Below are 22,139 nucleotides of genomic sequence, written 5' to 3' on the forward strand. Positions count from 1 at the left end.
CGAAATGACGACTCATCTTTAACACGTTCCTGGAGCTCGCGCCGTGAGAGGTGTCACAACAAACCGGCGCCGAAGCACAGCGTTCCTGTAAGCGCACACTCCTGCGCGTGCACACACAAGCGCACAACCACACGTGCCATGCTGTGACAAACCATTATCACAACAGGAAAGCTTATCAGCACCAGATAAGGTCCACGAATGCAAACTTCTTAAATTGATTAACTAAACTTTGCCTTTCGTTTTTTTCTTCCTGAGGTTTCACTAGATGAAGCTCTCACAAGGTTTAACTTTAGATGTAATGTCTTTCTGCATTCCCGATGACCCTTACATATAAACTGTATTTCTGCTATACATGTAAGGGTATACATTGTATATACATGCACAACACAAAGCTTTGGTGGATATGAATGCGCAAGGACCTTCAGTAAAATGGATTTCCACCATTATTGAATGGTCCTCCCTCCCTAAATCTCCCATTGGGTGATAAATATTTGCGGCAGAGGTAAAATCTTTTTTTTTTACTTTTTGGTGCAAGCGTTACCTTTGCAATTTTCTCTCCAACACATGAAATGTGACCCATCTTAAGTAATTTAACATGCAATTTACTTTTTTCTACGTAAAATAATCCCATGTAATGTAAAGAACATTCTGTGAAAATATATAATATTAACTGAGAAATCAGTGAGTGAATTTAACACTGACTAGGTGATAATGTGTTAATGTGGATAATTGCATAATGTGCTCATGGTTGTGACCTCATAACCACATGAATTTTGAATCATGAGTTTTTGCAGACTGTAGTCTCTTAATGGGTGGACTTTTGGGAAAGCTTTGCATTGTCAACTTTAGTTACCAAAAGAAAAAGTTACGCCTCAAGGGTTGCTCAGAGCATAACTCTGTCTGAGTTCATAGTCAGATCTGGTTGCTGTTTTATAAAATCTGACTCTTCTGATCTTCTCCTCTAAAGCTCTAGTAGAGACATGCAATATTACTTTGGTCTTTTTCTCAAAAGCAAAACCTAATAAGCAACATCTTTCCCAGGCAGCACACGTACCTGTACATCCGGCCGACATCGGCCCAAGAAAGGAACGTCACCCTTCTTACCCATGACATCTAAGAAGTATCGGCCAGTGCTTATCTGTTTGCTCATGCACGATTTCAAGATTATTTGCAATTTATAGATTTCACATCACAAAGAGAGGCCTACATGCATTTCCTATCCACATCACAGTACTTTCATTTATGAACATGCTTGGAGTAATGATCATATGATCAAATTAAAGATGCTTTCTACACAGTATTTTATACATGAGGCTATATACGTGGTGCACATATACCTAATGTCAAGACATGGTTAGCCCAAATAAATAAGGGTTGTAAAAATATTTCACAGACCAGCTGAGATTTACAACTTTGCATCATCCAAACATGTAACCCGGAGGTCATTGGTTTGATTCCCATGGAGGTGTCCAGTGGTGCTGCACTGACAGCCGCCCACTGCTCTGGGTGTGCGTGTGTTCATTCACTTTTACCATGTCGAAATGTGTATTAGTACATGTAAACGATATGCAAAAGGTACATACCACAAAGTAAATGATGACGCAAGTTATTGTCTCAAATGTAAATCTCTTTTCTTGGACTACAACAACACACCGATTGTAGGAAACAGTTTACTTCCTGGGATTGGTGACGTAGACAAGACCGACATTATCATAATTCCTCTTGCTTTGACTCACGGCCTGTAAGTTAACTCCTGTTAGCATTGCATTGTGAGCGAATCTTTCAAACATGGTAAGGAGCGTCACATTTCCAGGTGACGTCAGAGGTATTCAGGCCAATCACAACGTACAGATTAGCTAGCGGATCAGGGACACAGTACTTTTCAAATCTGTGCGTTTCAGAAACAGAGTGAAATCTGGAGCTACAGAAATGTACGGTATGTGGAAAATAATGTGTTTTTAACTATAAACCACATGAACACATTGTATTATAACAAGTACACAAAATAACATTGGTTTTTTAACAATAAAATAGGTGCTCTTTAAAGTTTTCACAAAACTTCTCTAAATGTCGACAATAAATATTGCGAAATGACAGCTTTCTATTAACTAATGTTATGCGATTAAAACTTAATTTAGTTGTCTCGCAATACGTCATTTCGAAAACCACAGAGATAGGTGTTTTCGACTTTATATGGCATTGCACAGACAAGCGAATGACATTATTAAAATACTGTGAGATTGATTCAATACCAGGCTCCGTATAATTTCTCAAATCACTCTTTTACTATAATATATTATTATATGTTAGGGATGCACCGATACCACTTTTTTTGGAATACGAGTACGAGTACGATGTACTTGCATTTCAGTACTTGCCGATACCGAGTACTTAATAAAAAACAATTTAAATTTACAGGTAACAGCTTTAGTCATACAATTTAACAAAAAAACAAAGGACTAGTTTTCCAGTTTGTTGTAAACTCTGCCTCTTTGGACAACACAAGAGGCATTAACCCCTTACACGCCGCTCAAACATAGACATTTCTCAGACCGTGGTATCGATCCCTGGTATCCGGAGACTTTTAACGAGTACTTTAGAAAATGTGGAATCGAGGCCGATACCCGATACCAGTATCTGTGCATCCCTATTATATGTTATATAACTTTTATAATATTAGTACTCTGATGGTATCCAAATGTCTGTTCCTGAGGTGCCACATCAAGTCGAACACACCTACTGTTTCCATTGCAGTTTTGCAATATATTCAAATTTGCCTGAAAAAACACCTTATACGAGCGTAAAAACTTTGCGATATATGGAAGTTTATGTGAAATTGACACGTTTCCATTGGGCGTGTTTTAATTAAACTGTTTAAATTTGAAGGCTTTTATCAGCTGGAGATCATTTGCGATATAATGCCGACATCTCTGCGTCATATTCCCAAATAGCAAACGCTCTCTGAGCGGCATCTTGCCGATGGAACTTTGTATATTGGGCCAACGTCAACCAGGCATAATGTTTGTCTGAATGTAACCTTAATGCAGTCCAGAAGAAAAAGCTCAGAAAGTCCTGTTTTCCAACATCTGTCCATCAAAATAATAAGTAGAAACAGTTTGGCTATCCAAATGATTACTGGTAATTCTGTCATATTAAGAGTTTGAAAGTATAATGCTTTCACACAGTGACATACTGTACTATGGTTCTAAAAGTCCCTTCCTAATCTGGAAACCACGATGAACCTCTAAATATATTAGTGGCCCAAAAAATCTCAAAACCCATTTATCTAAGGATCTCTTCAAAAAAGAGAAGTAAAAATTTTGAAAGTTCCAGATTACAAATAACACAGAAAACATGTCCTGGCATGAGGTGTCTGTCAGAAAGCAAATTGTCATAATCAGGAACACTTGCTCCTGTCAATGAGTCAGAGAGCGAGAGAGCGAGAAAGAGAGAGAGAGTGCAGGTGGACAGAAAGGAGGGGGACTGTAGCGTGACTGCTGGGCTGTCAACAAAACATTGGCATCCTTCAGAAAGCCCCCCGTGCTGGATAGCCCCTAACTAACAGCTCGCCACATACTAAACATGATGGAGAAAGAACGGGGGTGGCAGAGAAAGTAAGGCTGAAAGAAAGAGAGACAGAAGATAACATGAACTCTCAGTTTTCCTCTTTAAATGGACAATCATACTCTTCAAACATATTATTTTTATTTTTCCGTACATTTCCCTCTTACTAAACACAGGTTATACTGTAGCTCTGTTCTAAAACATAGGCATCTCAGGCAGCTTCCTATCTGAATGTGAACCTTTTCACCAGAAGTGACTGGTTTGGATCATTCCTCATACGTAGCAACTACATAGCACAGTTTACACAAAGCGCATGTGAGACCTGGCTTATAATTGAGCCTAACACCTCAAGTTTGATATTAGCATGTTGCTAAGCCCTGTTTACACCTGGTATCTAGAAGGCTGTTTACACTTGGTTTTAAGATGTGTTTTCATCGATCGGATCACAAGTGGACGAGAGAGACACATTACATTTACACCTGGTATTTAAATCCGTCTCTTTTGTCCACTTTCGACCGCATCTGTCCTAAATACTGTGAGGGGGTGGTCTGTGAGACGGGGGGCGAGTCTCTCTGCTGTCATTCAAACGCGAGCGGGAGTAATTATGAGTTTATATGGACGCAAACTAATATTATGTCGGAGCCCGCTGCTTGTTTAGCAAGTATACATGCTGCACAGTGCTTTGTACGTTTATATGTTGGAGCTTTCTCTGAATTTTCAGCGCAATTGATGAAATAGGATCACGCAACTTTCACACGCTTTCAAAACGAAACTATGGAGAACACCCGCAGTAGTTTTATCAATGAAAGGCTAAAAATAGCGCTGTTCACCGTATGTTCACGGCAGAAGTCCAAAAAAGACGTAAAATTAGTGTTTAATACCTCAGATTAGATAAATGGGCGGAGAGAAGGCGGTCGCGTGTGGCTGTTCGAACACATTCAACCACATTTGCGTTCCGCAACTCCAAAGCGATCCGATCGAAAGTGGTTTCGACTACCTCTGAATGTGGTTGAAAGTGGTCGAAAGTGGACGCGTTCAAAACGTTTTGAACACCGTTTACACCTGGCATTAACGTCGTCCACTTGTGATCCGATCGATGAAAACGCATGCTAATGCCAAGTGTAAACAGCCTCTAGATGTATTTTGGTCAATCGGATTACAAGTGGATGACTCTAAAGGTGTAAACAAGGTCTAAGGGACTATTTACATCTGGTATTAAGATGCGTTTTCATCGATCGATCACAAGTGGACGATGCTAAAGACCGGTGTAAACAGTGTTCAAAACGTTTTGAGCTCATCCACTGTCAACCAAATTCAGAGGTAGTCGAAAACACTTTGGTCCGGATTGGTGTAAATGTGCATGTGATCGAATGTGTTTGACCAGCCACAAAAGGCCGCCTACTCTCCGCCTATTTAACTAATGTGATGTACCGAACACAACGTTTTACATCGTTTCTGACTTCTAGCGTGAACACACAGTGTACAGCGCTATCTTCAGATTTTCATTGATAAAACCAAAGTGGCTGCTCTCCACATCTTTCTTTAGTTTCATTTTGCGAGCATGTGAAAGTTGCGCGAGATTATTTCATCAATTGCGCTGAAATATCAGAGAAAGCTTTTAGATATACATGTACAAAACACTGTGCATGTTTACTCACAACACAAGCAGCGGACTATGACATTAGTTTGCAGCAATTTAAACTCGTCATTAAACTCGCTCCTATTTAAATGACAGCAGAGGGACTATGGACAGATGTGGAATCAGGACAGAACCGGTCGAAAGTGGACAAAAGAGATGGATTAAAATACCAGGTGTAAATATCCACTTTTGACCACATTCAAAGGTTGTCGAAAACATATTCGACTGCATTGCTTTTGTGGTGTAGACGCTCATGTGGTTGAATGTGTTTGAACAGCCACAAAATATCGCCTACCTTCCGCTTCTTGATCTAATGTAATGTACCGATCACAATCTGTCCTGACTTCCAGCGTGAACCCACAGTGTTCAACGTGGTCTTTAGGCTGATAAAACATTTTGTGAGCGTGTGAACTTTGTGTGATCTCATTTGATCAATTGCTAATAATTAGACTTCTGTGTGAAACGCAAACCTAAATGTTTTTGGATCACTCCTGGAAAGAGGACCTAGTAACATTCCCATAACATTCCCAGAAAGCCCTTTGTGTGAACACGACGCAGAAACAATACCGTAAGGTGCGTGCCGTAGTGAGGACGCACTGTTTCTTCGCAACAATGACCTTTATAGTCTTATCATAAACAAAAATGCACCCAAGTGGTTTCTTGAGTGAGAAATAACGGATAATAAACTTCAGATGCTGCAGAAAAAAAAACTAACCAAGTGCAGGACTTTCACGTGTCTTTAATGACCTTTACGGTATGTGTGTAAACACATGGACAGATTCAGGAAAATCACTGGCAGTGTGAATGAACCAAAAATCAAATGATCCCGGGTGCATTTTCCGTAATGTTTATGTGAAAAGGGCTCAGGTGTGAACAGGCATGTGTCTCTCTCATCCATCTCAACCAAAATGCAAAGCATGCAAACACTTTATTTTCACATTTTGTGAGCTAATATTTTGGGAAAATCTTCAGAATGAAGCAGATTGGATTTTAATATGGTAAATTGTGTAATGAATACTACATTCTTATTGGTAGAGGAAAATATTCAAACTCCAGTATGCCAGTATAAGCATAAAAATGGTCACAACAACGGCTTGATATTTTGTTACAATTTTGCTGTTACAAAGAGTGTTTTATTAAAGGTGTCATAGAATAAAAAACTTTATTTACCTAGGCATAGATGAATAATAAGAGTTATGTACATGGTAATAACATATGGTTAGCCTCAAACGCCAATCTCAACATAACACTGACTGTGATGTAACAGTCGAGATCTACGCCCCAACATGTTTACTAATGTGAACTACTGGCATAAGCCTCAGAGAAAGCAGAGCAGAGCCAATCAGAGCAGAGCTCAAGATTATTATTCATGACCCTTCCATATATGGCCAAAAATAGACCATTTCATTCAAAGGACAAATCCTAGGGTTGTAAATGTATAAACGTCTCAGGATCATTTTTGCACTTAATAAAGTTACATACCTTCTATGTAGATATCAAAGAACATTTTAACAGATTATTTCAATGCATTCTTTGGCACCTTTAAGTAAACCCCTGGCTTTACAGACAAGGCTTAAGCCTAGTCCTAGACTAAAAAACATGTATGGGCTGTCTCTAATGAAAACAAATCGCACTGACAGATCTTAAAATATGCAAGTGCCTTTGATTTGCACTGTTGTGCCATCTTCCACAGTCAAGAACCTAGGTGTGATGTTCGACAGAAATGTATCTTTTGATAGTCATTTTCCAACGTCTGCCGCACAGCATTCTTCCATCTTAGAAATATCTCACAAATACGCCACATGTTGTCTGAATCAGATGCAGAGAAGCTTATCCACGCTTTATGACCTCAAAGAATAAACTACTGTAACTCATTATTTGGAGGGTTTCACGCAAATCAGATAAACAAGCTTCAGCTGATTCAAAACGCCGCTGCAAGAGTGCTTACTCGATCTAAGAAGTGTGGATTACACTGGATAGTTACCAGTTAAATATTGCATACATTTTAAAATATTGCTGATCACTCATAAAGCCTTAAATGGCCTAGCACATTCGTATCTTTGAGAACTACTATCAGAATACAATCCATCGCGTGCGGTCACAAAATTCTGGTCACTTAATTATCCCTAGAATATCAAAAGGGTCTAACGGTGGTCAATCCTTTTCCTACTTAGCCCCTAAGCTCTGGAATGATTTACCCAACAATGTTCGAGAATCAGACACAGTTGATCAATTTAAGTCTCAACTACAGACATATCTCTTTAACACAGCGTTCACATAATTTGTCTAGTAAATATACTTATGCCGCAATAGTTAGCCTGTGCGGAACCAAACAGATATTCAACCACTATACTGTATGACGCTTGCATTTCCTGCTGCCGTGAAGCTCATCACGCCATTGATCTATCAACTATGTCAGGCTCTCTCTCAAGGGTTTTTTCTACCTAGGACTTTTCCCACAGGGTTTTTCTCCTAGGAGGTTTTTTCAACCCCTAGGGAATTGAAACTTATAACTCACTTCTATAAGTTACATCATTACTACGGTCGCTAGAATGGTTAAATTTTAGCTGCTGCATTCTGCTTTTTATGTTTTAAATAAATAAATAAAACAGATTTTTCACTATAAGGTCTTTTTCTAAGGCATATTTGTAAAAGACCTTATACATCATAACTTAACTAAAGCCTAGTACTGGCTTTAGCTAGCCTGTCTGTGAAACCAGGCCAAAGTGTTTTAATTAAAAGCCAATAAGAAGTTGTTTAATGGCAAACTGCCCTGCAAAATGTTTTCTCACCTAAAATACAACATAAATCTACCCTGAACATAAGAATATATTTACTGTAGTAAAAAGTGTTACTACTAACTCAGCCTCTCTCTTTTTTTGTGTCTGTTTAAATGTGTTTATGTGTTGTGAGACACCATGTAAGCTTAAATTAATTGCCCCACGGGGATCAATTAAGCTCTAAACTAAACAAAAAAAATCTCAAATTTATACGCAAAAACAAACAGGAATGTGAATTGATACATGTATATATACCTTTGAGGTACTAATATGCACCCTTTAGGTACAAAGTTGTATTTTTTTAAAGGGTACCACCACACTGACAGCTTTCCGTACCTTTATTTCTGATAGTGTTGATAGAATAAGGTTATGTGTATGTACCATGTAGCCTAACAAAAAAACATTTATTTTTAAAAGTGTGAGTTGGTCCATCACAAATGATTCTTATCTGTGATCAGTAACACCTTTCTCTTATGTCTGCAGAGAGGACAGGGGAAAAACACAGAAAGATGATGAGATCAGATCCATTGCTATACTTAGCCAGTTTGACAATTTATAGTCAAAACACTTGACAAGAAAGAGAAGTGAGCGATAGAGCAAGACAGAGAGAGAGAGAGAAAGAGAGAGACACAATGAGAGTCCACGAGATTAGTGATAGTGCGGGTCTCAAAAGTCTTATAAGAGATTGTAATGCGATTTATACGAACTCATAAAACGTTACGTATCAACTTCCTCGATGCTGATATTGCCGTACTAAATAATTCAATACATCTAAGAGCTTCTTTTGTTTCATATTTGATAATCAAGCTTAGCTTAACAATAGCCTGTGTTTTTACCCAGGCTTGTGTTGCCATGGTAACCGCGAGTGTGGTCAAGAGTCAACCCTGTTACCAGACGCTTTGCTCCTGTCCCATACTGTCTGCTTTTCCTCCGCTTGTACGTGTCGTGGTGATCAGTCGGCTCAGGTGTCACCTGCTGAACTCGCAGATGCTAACACCACATCATTAACAACAGGCAAAATGGCCAAGCGATATATATAATGTGCTGCATATTGCATTTAGGAATAACAGGGCGAGCGTGTTGCTCTGGTGATCACGATCGTTCTGCGACACCGCCTACCTCCCAAACCTAATTTTAAAGAAAGTCACACATTCCCACGTTGTGAGGTGGCGGTATCAAGTGTCCAACCAACACTTTCTCTGATCAAGCCCTTATGTGGGTTGGGAGGGGGAAAGGACCTGTTTTTATTTTCTCTTTTTAAAAAAGAGACACAAAATACAGTGGTGACACATTTTTAATCAGAAAAATCTATTTTGAAGAGGAAACAATTGCAAAATTACATTGGGTGGGTGAATTATCTATAGGACTAGTGAACTAGGGAAGCCCTGTGGAATAAGGATGGTTTAGGGCAGTGGTTCTTAAAACTTTTCGGCATGCCGCTCCCCCCTCCTTGTGTATTTATTCAACGATACAATGTAGTGCTGTTAGTAGCCTTATTATTCTGAGGTTTAGTGCCAAGGGGGGCCAAGGGGGGCCCACCCCCCCAGTTTGAGAACTACTGGTTTAGGATCATGTCCACGATGATTTTTTGCAATATATGGAAGCTTTGCATACCGTTCTGATAGCATAACTGACATATTTAGCTAATAAATAGGATACTTGAAGCATAACAAACATCATTTTTATCACAATAAACAGAAAACCCTCGAATAACACCAAGAATACGGCACACAGCAGGCGATTTTATGTCAGACTGAAATTGTATTGTAAATTAGCAGAGACTTGATGGTTGGTGGTCTATAGCTGCTTTGGCTGTTACATTATTAGCACACTTAAACCCACGCTAAAAGTTGTGCCTCTGAAATCATCGACTTAAAGCACAGGCACAAAGAATTAACTAAGATAAATGTTTAGGTACACTCTTAAAAATAAAGGTGCTTCATGACACCATAGATGAAACATTTTTGGCTGAAATGATCCAAGAAGTACGTTATGGTTTAGGTACTTGTGGCAAAAAAGCTTTTTGTTATAAAAAGATAAAAAAGAAATGGTTCTTCTAAGAAGCTTTTACTTGATGGTTCTTTAAGGAACCAAAAATGGTTCTTCCATGGCATCGCTGTGAAGAACCTTCTGAGCCCCCTTATTTTTAAGAATGTAAATGAGTTACTGGATAGATAGATAAATAACTAACAGACTGCCTGGTTATTGGATGACTGGTTAACCATTTCTAGACCAAAACGCTTCTCAAATTTTCCAGTGAAGTCTGGCACTGTTGCATGCTCACCTGGCAGCGGGGGTGTTTTGTACCCTAGAGCTGTGAGTGGAAGCTGGAACCAGAAAGGGATCTAGGCTGTTATTTAATGTTGGTAAAATAGACAAATGGGGTTATGAAGAGCACATCTGTCTCCTACCCTTCAACACCCCTTTTTCAGTACTGACAGTCAAGCACACATTGGAGTAGCAGGGGTGGAAAGTTGGATCCGTGCAGCAAACTGAAAACATGGATTTTACGGTGCGATATTCAGACCAACTGATATTTTTGCATATTGTCACATCGTGCTAATCCAAGTCCTTTGACAGCTGACATGACAGAGGAAAATTACAGCAAGGCCAACATTACCGCAAAATGCCAGAACGAGTAGCCAGGAATCAGCCCGCGCAATCGCTTCAAACAGGTTCGAGAGTTTCCCATACAAGACACTTATCCATCCGTCGCAAATGTACCTCTTCACCGTGATGAATATTTCATGTTGGGATAACGCTTTTAAGACTAAACTAATTAACGTAAACTAGTTGATCTGGCATACGTTAAATCAGTTCAATTAAAAGCACGCAAGCAAACTCTACATGCTAATAGCAGGAGCGGCAGAATAATTGTATGTTGAGGGGGAAGTGCTGAATGTTAAACAGGTCTTGTTAACAGCACTTTAGCACTCGGCAATGAACTCCTCTCAGGATTACAGACCCTTGATAATGGACTAATGCAGATCAGGACACCATACAACATATCTGGAAAAATACATTTCATATTCACGGCATGTGTAAAGCCCTATTCGGACAGGATTTGTTTCATTGGGGGGCTTGGGTAGCGTAATAGTTTTCTTAAATCCTCTGTAATTTTAATCTAGTCCTAAATGACCCATGTTAAGCACTTTTTCCGAAACTTCCTCAAACGTCAATAAATAGCGAGCGTCAAAAGTTTATCAAAATTCGATAAATGCTTATATTGAGCATATTCATTTGCATCTTAATGCATTTTTGATAAATAGCATGTGAGAGCACTGCATAAAGTACAATAAACAATACATACAACTGCAGTAACAATATGACCTGGAAACATCCTAAATACTGAGGTGGCTCAAATACGGTAGACATTGCCCAGCGCACTGAATTAAAACCAGTTGTGCAGTTGCTCAAACAGTTCATGCTGAAATTTGGGAAAATGAACCATGTCCAAGATGACCTTAAAACTGACTTCTGGTTTGGAAATTTTGCTAAACTAGCATTTTGACAAAGATCTAAAAGTCTCTTAGAAAGAAACCCTTCTTGCTAACAATGCAGAAGGCTGCACTGGCTTTCGCAAATTCACAGCGTTGAAAATTGTCCTGTGGTATTGTGGGGTAAATGTGTTAGCGCTGGGAGTGTCTCCACCCTCCCTTAATGGTTAGCTCTTGGCAGTCATGATGGGATGAAAAGTATAGAGACAGACTAAACCATCTTCTGAAAAATAAACAGGGCTTTTAGGAGACAGGGAGAAGTGCTGTGGACAACCGACCGTCCACCGATTCACCTGAGAATGTTTGATATGGTAATGGTTTCCTGTCCACCATTGAATGCTAACATAAATCCGCTCTTTCCATTTGTTGTGGGGCGGATAAAAGATAGAAAGAACAATCAAAAGACAAGGCGGACACTTTTGGTGGCAGAGACTTAAGTTGGGGTGAATAGTTTGGAAGATCTCTTTAGTTTCTGAACTGCTTGTCCAAAACCATCAATGAGATAAAACAAAGCTCACATTGAGACTTTTCTTCAAATGTTTTAGACTTTCTGCAAATCTTTCAGAGATATATCTTACCAAATTCAAACAACTCATAACTTAATTCTTTAATTGTATGTCAACAACTTACATTTACACATTTGGCAGGCGCTTTTATTAAAAACGTGTTCCCTGGGGATCAAACAACCTATTGCGGTGCTAACCATTCTCAACCAGTTGAGCTACAGTAACACAGTTACCCCCCAAAAGTGCCTTGTATTGAATTCCTTGTTTCAGTTCTTATTTCTACTAATATAGCAGTTTAGGAAACAAAGCTTATAAATGAATGTATCAGTTGAAGATTGTTTGTTCAGAGCTATGAAAGGGCAACCTGAGAGCAAGTATTGGTTGCTAACATGTTTTTAGTGGTTGCTTACTAGCAAAAGCTCCCATGTCTATATGATATTATGATTTCTGATCTCTCTAATATTCAGGTGCCATCTCAGGTTTTGGATGTGGGAGCACAAACAAGCAATGCTCTCCTATTACAGATTCATAAAATTAGTATTAATGCACTGATATATTGGCCTATAATCGGATTTGGCAGATAAACACATTTTTACTACTATCAGACATTGGCCGATTGTTTGAAAATAACCGTTGATCATGGCCGATTATATCCTGGCAACCAAAGGGGAGGAAAATCGCATCAGAACTCAAATGGTGTGACTATTTTAAATTGGGTCACAATGACAACAGAATTGCAGATTTCACGACCTAATGATTTGAAACAAGGAGTAAAATGCAAAGCTATCGGTATCAATAGATGTCATTCTACGTAATTAAAGGGCCACTCCGCTTTTTGTAAAAATATGCTCATTTTCCAGCACTTCCAGAGTTAAACAGTTGATTTTTACTGTTTTGGAATCCATTCAGCTGATCTCGGGGTCTGGCTCTACCACTTTTAGCATAGCTTAGCATAATCCATTGAATCTGATTAGACCATTAGCATCGCACTAAAAAATAACCAAAAGGTTTTGATATTTTTTCTATTTAAAAGTTGACAATTCTGTTGTTACATCATGTATTAAGACCGATGGAAAAATAAAAGTTGTGATTTTCTAGACCGATATGGCTAGGAACTATACTCTCATTCTGGCGTAGTAATTAAGTACTTTGCTGCTGTAACATGGCTGCAGGAGGTGCAATGATATTACGCAATGCCTGAAAATAGTTATCAAGGGGACTATTTTCGGCTGCTGCGTAATATAATAAAAAGTCAATGTTTTAGCGCGATGCTAATGGTCTAATCAGATTCAATGGATTGTGCTAAGCTATGCTAAAAGTGGACTCGGGGATCAGCTGAATGGATTTCAAAACAGTAAAATCAAATGTTTAACTCTAGAGGAGCTAGAAAATAAGCATATATTCCAAAAAAGTGGAGTGTCCCTTTAAATAACGGCAAAAGATTATGTATCAGTGCATCCCTAATAATTAGTATAAATTTTTACACTTGTACAACAACATAATTAAAGAAGCCATATGTGACTTTGGACCACAAAACCAGTCAACCAAGTATCACGGTTATTTTTGTAGCAATAAGCAACATACATAGGTCAAAATTATCAATTTTTATGCCAAAAATCATTACAATATTAAGTAAAGATCATGTATCATAAAGATATTTTGTACATTTTCTACCATATTTATGGCATATATATATCCATTAGTAATATATGTGTTGCTAAGGACTTCTATTGGACAACTTAGATGATAGCATATATAAAACTCAATTTCAAAAAATTGACCGTTATGACTACGCTTTGGGTCACATATAGTCTGAAAAACTAGTACACACAATCCAAAGCTAAACAACTTTAAAACTAAGTTTTAAGACTTCAGCTAAATTTGAAGTTGAGTAAGTACGTACATTAGATAATGTCTGCCTACCTCTACACCCCTAATCACAACGTTCAAGGATCAAAACAAGTATGGGTTTAACTGGTAAGGGTTAGCATGCCTCCCGATGTGTAAACATCCTGTATTTAAGACCACGTGTGGTCAAAAAGTAAGCTAGCGATGGCAAAGCGAGACAGGGGCGGGGGTGCGACTGTGGTCATGTGTGTCTGTGTGTGCATGTTTGTTTGTGTGTTTGCTTTTCAGAGAGAAAAGCAGAAATAGAAGTGGCGCGACACAGGACTATAGCATTCAATCATTTAAGACCCACCGAGCCAGTCCTAATCTCACTCGAGTGCACACGAGAGAGAGAATTAAGACTTTACAAAGCAAGGTGGACAGCGAGAAAGACTGAAAGCGAGATAAAAACAAGAAGAGAGAAAAAAGGTGGAAAAACCTCGAGACCACATCCTCTTTTCAGCCCTGGAGCGCAAGCCCACTGCTAGGCACTCGCTCGCCCAGTGTACGCTATCTCATTTCCAGGGGCTTTTTTCATTCGAGTTCCTCCCCCAGGGCTTTCCATAAAGCATGAGAGCCCCCACTAAAATATTTAGCAGGCACCTGAGGACACAGGTCTATGTGGGGCGGTACCAGGGAGGTCGGCTCCAGTTGAACCCACACACAGAGCGCCTAATCTGGGGGGATGAACATGTCTAAGTGGTTGATGAGCACAGCTGTCACTCCGCACACACACACACACACACACACACACACACACACACACACACACACACACACACACACACACACACACACACACACACACACACACACACACACACATATTCAGAGTCACCGGCCCCCGAAAACACCTCAAGGGAGAAAAGTGCACCTGTATGCATCCCTGCTGCTACCACAAAAGAACTTCCACAATCTGCTTTAACAGTTTTCGATAAGGGGTGTGTTCGATTGCATAACACCTGTGATTTGTCATGTGTGTGTGTGTGTGTGTAAAGATAAAATATAAACAATTGAACGAAAGGATTATCATGCTCGTGTTTACCTTGAAATATTGATGTGAAACAAACAGGAAGTGACATACGATACACTGGCTACCTTGTGATGTCACATCTACAGATGTTTAATGCACAATACAGTAAACAAACGTCCCAGAGGGAAATTAAATGATGAAAGAATTTTCATTTTTGGGTGAACTATCCTTTTAAGTATTAACTTTATCCTAAAACTGCTTATGAGAAATGAAAAAATAGAAACAAATGAGACAATTAATACATTAAGAGTATTGAGCTGTAAAATTAATGTTCATTGTATAGGTAAAATAATCTGTATTTCAGGTAATTTGATGAATAATGTTTGAGTTCGTATAAAAATCTTTAATAATATGTAAAAAGTAGTAAAGGTATAATTTGTAAAAATAGCCAACAATACATTGTATTTGTCAAAATTATAGATTTTTTTATTCCAAAAATCATTAGGATTTTAAATAAAGATCATGTTCCATTATTCATTATTTTGTAATTTCCTACCGTAAATATATCAAAATGTATTTAGAATTAATTATTTGTGTTCCTAAGGACTTTATTTGAACCACTTTAAAGGTGATTTCTCAGTATTATGATTTTTTTTAAACCCTTATATTCCAGATTTTCAAAATAATAGTATCTCGGCCAAATATTGTCCTACAAACCATACATCAATGGAAAGCTTATTTATCAGTGGCGGCTGGTGACTTCTTTATTCGAGGGTGCACAATGCGAAGTTCGTCACAACATGTATGTAGCCCGTCATGTGTGTGGATCGTAGTTTCAAAATATGTGTTCTGCGAGTCGAGTTAACATATGCATCATGTGTCTTGTCAAAATAAGTGCCTGCTGCAGACGCGTCTAAAGGGTTTATGATAAGAGAGACCCTCACTTTTGCCAGATACTCGCATAATCTCATGAGTAATCAAAGTTTACTTTTAAGTGAGTGTCTTGCGTGTATTTTGTGAATGTGAGCGTCTCTTTTATCATAAACCCTTTAGACGCGTCTGCAGCAGGCACTTATTTTGACAAAACACGTGATGCACATGGTATACATGATGCAACAAACATATATTTTGAAAACACGAGCAACCCACATGACACTTCAAACACAAATTTTTAATTTGCGCCCTCGAAAGAGCAGTCATGAGCCGCCACTGTTATTTATTACGATGTATAAATCTCAATTTTTTAACTGACCCTTATGACTGGTTTTGTGGTCCGAGGGTCACATATTGACTTTCGATTCCACACTTGGCCATTCTGAGCTCAGTTTGTGACATTGTTGAGATCTTTTTTGACACTCCAATGGAGAGATTTGCAAGATTTCATCGGAGACTTAAGCAAAAGTTTCCAATTGCTCTGCATTTAATCTCACTGATGTCTAGGAGATATCATCGGGTGTTTCTAAACTGATAATTCGAACAAATGCATCAAAATGTGTGGACACACACACACGTACTGACTTTGTGTGGTCTTAGCAGTGAGGGGGAGATGCTGGTCTCCAGCGCTGTAGCAGGTTCATGCTTTCTAACCTGTTACCCACACAACACAGCCCACAGCCCGAGGAGCACAGCCATCTTCCACACACAATCCACCCACACAAACACACACACATTGTGTATCGTGTCTATATGCACCCCCATACCCTACACCCCCCACTCTTTTTTTCACCATGCACACATACAAACATGGCCAGTTGAACTACCCCCTCTATCTCTCTCAGTATCTCTCTATCCCTTTACACCATCAGTCACCTCCTCCCCCATATCTTCCCGTTCTGTGCAAATGTTCAGATTAACCACCCTGAATAAACATCATACTGCACTTTCTTGTTCTAACTAACTATGCGAGCCTCCCTCTTGATACACTCGCACACCCAAACAGAGACGCTTAACACGTATGCTTAAGCATTAAAGGGGTAAAGAGTGCCAACAAACTTCAATGTGGTGAACATCCTAATTCATTGAAACGTTGACATTTACACTCTTAAAAATGAAGGGTTACACATTTATGCCATAGAATAACTATTTTTGGTTCCTCAAGGAACCATTCGGCCAAAGGTTCTTAGAAGAACCAATTCTTTCTTAAGGGCCGGGTATACTTTTTTCCGCATCCGGCTCCAGCGTGCACACTTCCACGCAGCTTTCAAAGTAGACTCAACCGTGGCTATACGCACGAATGGCCATGTTCGACACGTTCGAAAAACAAATGATTTTTTTATTCAAATGATTACTCGACCAGGCCTTCAGGGAAGCACTGATTTACAGTACATTAAAACATTTAGGATATATAAAGAAAAGTAGCAGATCCACCATTGTAAACAAAGTTTAGAACAAACAACAAGAAAACAAAGAACAGGAATCAAACATTATGGTGACGATAATGCTTTACAGCTTTCTGTTATTGGAAGAAGTGAAAATAAATGAAGAAAAGACGATGGTGTGTGTGCAAACTTTGTGTAATTGTGTAATTGTTTGTAGTGGAGTGTCCTGCTTCAATTTTTCAAGTGCATGCGTTGTTGTATGCGTACTGTTTAAGTTTTGGGCAGCACGCAGACAGTGAGCACAGACGCCTGCAAACCCTCCTGATGACTAAAATGACGGGGCGCGTACGCAGACGTTCCTAGTATACATTCGGCTTTACTCTGCTAAAAGGTTCTTTATGGAACTATTTAGCAAAAATAGTTCTCATATGGCATTGTGAAGCACCTTAATTTAGCATCTTTTGCATTTACCCTTTTATCCAAAGCAACTTACAGTGCATTTCAAATTATTCATTTTTATCAGTCTGTCTGTTCAAACCCATGACCTTTATAGCGCTGCTAACGCACCTTTAATATACCAAAAAATTTAACATACTAAAGAAATACCCTGGGCTAAATACAAGTTTAACTCTATAGATAGCATCGATTGACAGTATGTTGATCCACAGAAAAGTTTAACTTGCACATCTGATTGTGAAAACAAAATGTGCATTGGCAAAATGGGTAGAGGTCAAGGCCAGACTAGAGAAAGTATGATAATATGGCTTAATCAAAACCATTCTAAGAACACAGTGCTTCTTTTTACTCCCATTTCCCTCTTCTTTTACCCCACACAGTAAGAACCAATTCCCCTCCCATTCTTTCTGTTGACACAATACAGCCACACCTGTGAGGAAGTCTCCATTGCCATAGTGGACCAGTGTCCCCCTCCTACCTAAAATCTTCTTTCATTTATACACAAACAGACACAGATTCTCCATTAAACAAAAACACCTGGAGACAACCCTGAAACGTAACATGAACACTGCCCTCTAGAATGCAAGTTCATGAAAAGAAGATAAATACACTTTCCCCATTCAGGTTTGAGACGGCCACTTGTCTTTAATTATAGTGAAACAGAAAAATTACACTTGTCACATTAAAATGCTTTAAATCTAACAAGGTCAACAGGTTCGCTTTAAAAGTTTGTATGTCAGATAACAGTTGTAATAGTTTAAAGAACGCACAATAAAGCAAACTCAAACACAAAAAATATAATCTTTTGTTATGATAGTTCTGCTTACCCACCCACAAAAAGGTGTCTAAACAAACTTCTGTTATACTTAAATATGTGTTTTCAATTTACAGAAAAAAGGGAGAAGGGTGGACCAGCTTCCTGCTACAACAGACACCTGCCAGCAGCCTCAGGCATAGACGCACATCACAAAACATGACTAGTGTCAACTTTAAGACACATTACAAACTCGACAACTTTCTGTTGAGCTTGTGAAAGGATGGTAAAGTTGTTGGACTAATTAGATGCAAGTGATGACAAAGGGAAGTTATTATGTTAGCCATCTATATACTTCACTCCCTGTAGATGGCCATAAAGACAGTTCCTTACATAACCAGTTCTTCTGCTCGACTGACTCATTTTTGCACTGTCACTTGTTAATATCTGCTCAATTGGTTGAGCATTGCGTTAGCAATGAGAAGACCATGGGTTCGATTCCTATAGGAAACACAAATGCTGCTAAACCAAATGTATAATTAATTCAAATTAGGATAAATGCATCTACCAAATCTACAAAGTGTTAATATAAAGAATGTCCTGATTTTAGGGATAAACCTTAAAGTAAAAATGGTCAATTGCACATGCAAGTTATTAGTTGCCGTGGTAAATTTATCCCAATGCAATGCTCGTAAATGCTTTAACAAGTAACGCATTTTTCCGAATGAGTACCCTAAGCAGTTACGATTTGACATTTTAGCCTATGCATTAACAACAACTAACCAATCATTCATCAGAATCAGATGCACCTGTAGCAAACCCAATCCAACAGAGAAGCGTCATTCTTTTGACGGACGCGCTTATGATACATACAATGCAGCGCGTAACTGTGCATTCAAATGTGTCGTTTCAAAGACGCGCCTTCGCTTTCATCGTGGATCTTTATACCCGCCGATGTCAAACAAGTGGGGTTGCTCCCCTTAAAACCAACCCGTCAGCGAGGAGAAAATGGAGGAAGACGGAACTGACCAGCATTAAGGGGGCAGACGGGGGGAAAGACAATAACCCGTAGCGCAGAGCGCTGTAATATTACGACACCCAACGCCTCACACAGGCAAGATTAATATACTGTAATATACTCCACACTGTTCAAGTTGAGAGAAGTGTTAGGCTGCGCGAGCGAGGATGTAAATGTGGGGGAAATAAAATAACAGAAAAGTGAGTCCAAATAAAATTCCCCTTCCCTTTTCTGGTAGTGCACTGGGTCTAGGGTGTTGACGCAGCAGAAATTTCCAGCTGGAGAAATTCCCCTTTTGGAGGTTAAATGAGGGGAAGGGAGAGGGGGGGTTAAGCCCTTGCCTGCCAAAGCTGGGTGAGCTTTAAATTTAAAAACCCCGACCACAAGCCCTGCCCCTCACAGGACATGGTTTTAGGATTAAATTTAGCGGGAATGTTATAAAATACAAAGACATTTTATACAAGAAATGTGTGATCAGCAAGGTAAAAGTCTGTATAATAACTCCCTCGTCGCTCCAAAACTCGCCATGAATGAATGGCTACACATCTGACAGCTGTTCGCGCGAGCCCAGCGCGTGTATCATCTGTCACGAGCGTGTTCTCACCTGGAGACGTCAAACAGGTTGCTGTCACGCAGTTTACTTTAATGTCGCGAAAATAAAACAAACACCGGCGAGCTGTCACAACTCGCGGCCTCGAGTGAACTCGCAACTTAAACTTACCTTGTCAGCCGAATACCTGTCTGCAAACGCGAGGTCCAGCCTCATCCACACATTTAAGATACTAGTCAACTACGAACGCAAACGGACTAAGAGTGAATGGTGAATCATGTAGGATGGTCAGATAGGAAGGAAGTGCTCTTAGAGATAGAGTGGAAAGGTGAGAGAGACGTACCTGTTAACCCATGAGTTCTGTGTTAGCGCGATGTCGCTGCTGTGGAGATCCGATATTTTGGTCTTGACAGGTTAGCGAGAGTGAGCGCGTCAAAAATGTCAGTTTGACTCCCGCGAAGAGCGCGTGTCCGTCAGTGTAATTCCTCCTGGTCGCGCTCTCCCTCTCTCCTCGCTCGTCTTTTTCTGTAATTCTCCCTCCCCTGCTTTTCCGTGTCTCGGTATCAGGAACCAACCTCCCCCTCTGTCGCTCTCTCTCTCTCTCCCTCTCTCTCCCTCTCTCTCTTTCTCTCTCTTTCTCTCGCGACTGAGAGTCAAATACAGGAAATGAGGCAACATAAACGCTCACATTCACCATCAAACCCTGGACAGCTCCAGCTGAACTCATACAGCCATGAAGCCTCCGGGTCACACATGATGTAACATTTACTTATTTGTCAGAGGGGTTAATCCAAATGAGAGGTTAGTATTTACTACACAAATACACTTCCCACCATCATTCTGCAACCATGCTTAATTATTTGGCAGGTGCGATATGAGTGAATTTAATTTAATTTTGACAACTCTGCAAACTTTATAATAAATTGTCTTTTAAAAATGTTGATGATGCTATATTTTATAAAATATAACTGTACTAAACAAATAAATCTAAGTAAATTAACTGCATTATTTTATTGGCCCTCTACTAGTACTCTGCGCAGCGGCAATAATGTTGAATTTAATCAAATCTAAAAAATAAAAATAAAAAATGTAACATGTTAAAATAAAAAAATATAATAAAACAAATAGTAATAATTTCATATTCTCAAAAAGAAATAATTTTGATTATTTATTGTTGTGTAGTATTATTATTTTGTGCATCTTAATAAATAGCTATCCCTACCTTAACTTAAGTTAAGAGTTTCAGCAAGGTGTCTAATTTAGATAGCACGTCACAGTTTTTGGTTTTCCTGTGGGTAATGCTAAATTTGCAGGAGGGAGTTTGTGTTTCTGCTACACGCTTTTGTCCATCGTGTGTTCTCGCATGCGCGGACAGTGAGGCACGCCCCCTAGCGACGACATGTTATCGCTTACAGCCTCACTTGCATACATGTGGAAATGACAAGGGGCGTGGTTATAAACTTATTAGCATATTCTCAGCGAGAGATTGAGCAGTAAATACAGTGCTCTTACAACAGTGGAGTCTACATACCTAAACTTCAGACTGTTATGATTTCACTCATGTTGTGTCTCACCTTGTAATCTTAAACACAACAGTCAGGCTGTTTTGTATTGTACATGTGTGTGATTTAGGGATTTGGCCGGATCAGAGAGTGTGTGGATTAAACCTATTGACCTGTGGCAAGGCTCCTGGTATAGGCTCCTGTCGGATGATGTTCTTTGGCAACTCTCTGTGTCCGCAATCCTTGTTAAAATCAAGCTGCTTCTCGCTTCCTGTTTTTCCGTGTCTGACAATCTGCCTGACACAACACAGATTGCCCCGTTTTATCCTGCCACCTCTTTATCACCACCCCCTTCCACCAGCATGGGGCTCAAACTTCATTAGTCCCCTTACGTATTCATTTCTATCATGATGAGCACATATCAAAGCTAAAGCAGAAGACAATGGCCAGTGACACAAACACACACACACATAGAGGTAGCACATGCCCCTTTCCAGAGGTGGACACTACTATATAAAAGTACATTTTTAAGTATTAATATTTTATCAGTGTTTTTCTTTAGAAAACATACATTCCAAAGCATATTATCATAATTTTGACTCCACTTCATTTCATAATTTCAAGTTTTTAGTTTATATTTAATATTTAAGTACATTAAACATCTAGTACATTTTTACTTTTAAGTAAAAAGTACT

The 22,139-nt window shown here is 39.2% G+C and overlaps 1 protein-coding gene across 3 annotated transcripts in view; it reads right to left on the reverse strand.

Moving 5' to 3' along the window:
• Positions 1-20,552, reverse strand: part of zbtb46 (zinc finger and BTB domain containing 46) — a 100,579-nt gene extending 80,027 nt beyond the window's left edge. Inside the window, exon 1 of one of the 3 annotated variants that reach the window (XM_065286312.2) lies at positions 20,286-20,544. The gene's annotated coding sequence lies outside the window, so the exon portion shown is untranslated. Of the gene's footprint in view, positions 1-20,113; positions 20,237-20,285 lie in introns of those variants that run through there. The other 2 variants (XM_065286309.2, XM_065286311.2) reach the window with 2 other exon arrangements.
• Between the last annotated feature and the right edge of the window lie 1,587 nt (positions 20,553-22,139).

The sequence above is a fragment of the Paramisgurnus dabryanus genome, chromosome 21 (genome assembly GCF_030506205.2).
Source record: "Paramisgurnus dabryanus chromosome 21, PD_genome_1.1, whole genome shotgun sequence".
Lineage (NCBI taxonomy): Eukaryota > Metazoa > Chordata > Actinopteri > Cypriniformes > Cobitidae > Paramisgurnus > Paramisgurnus dabryanus.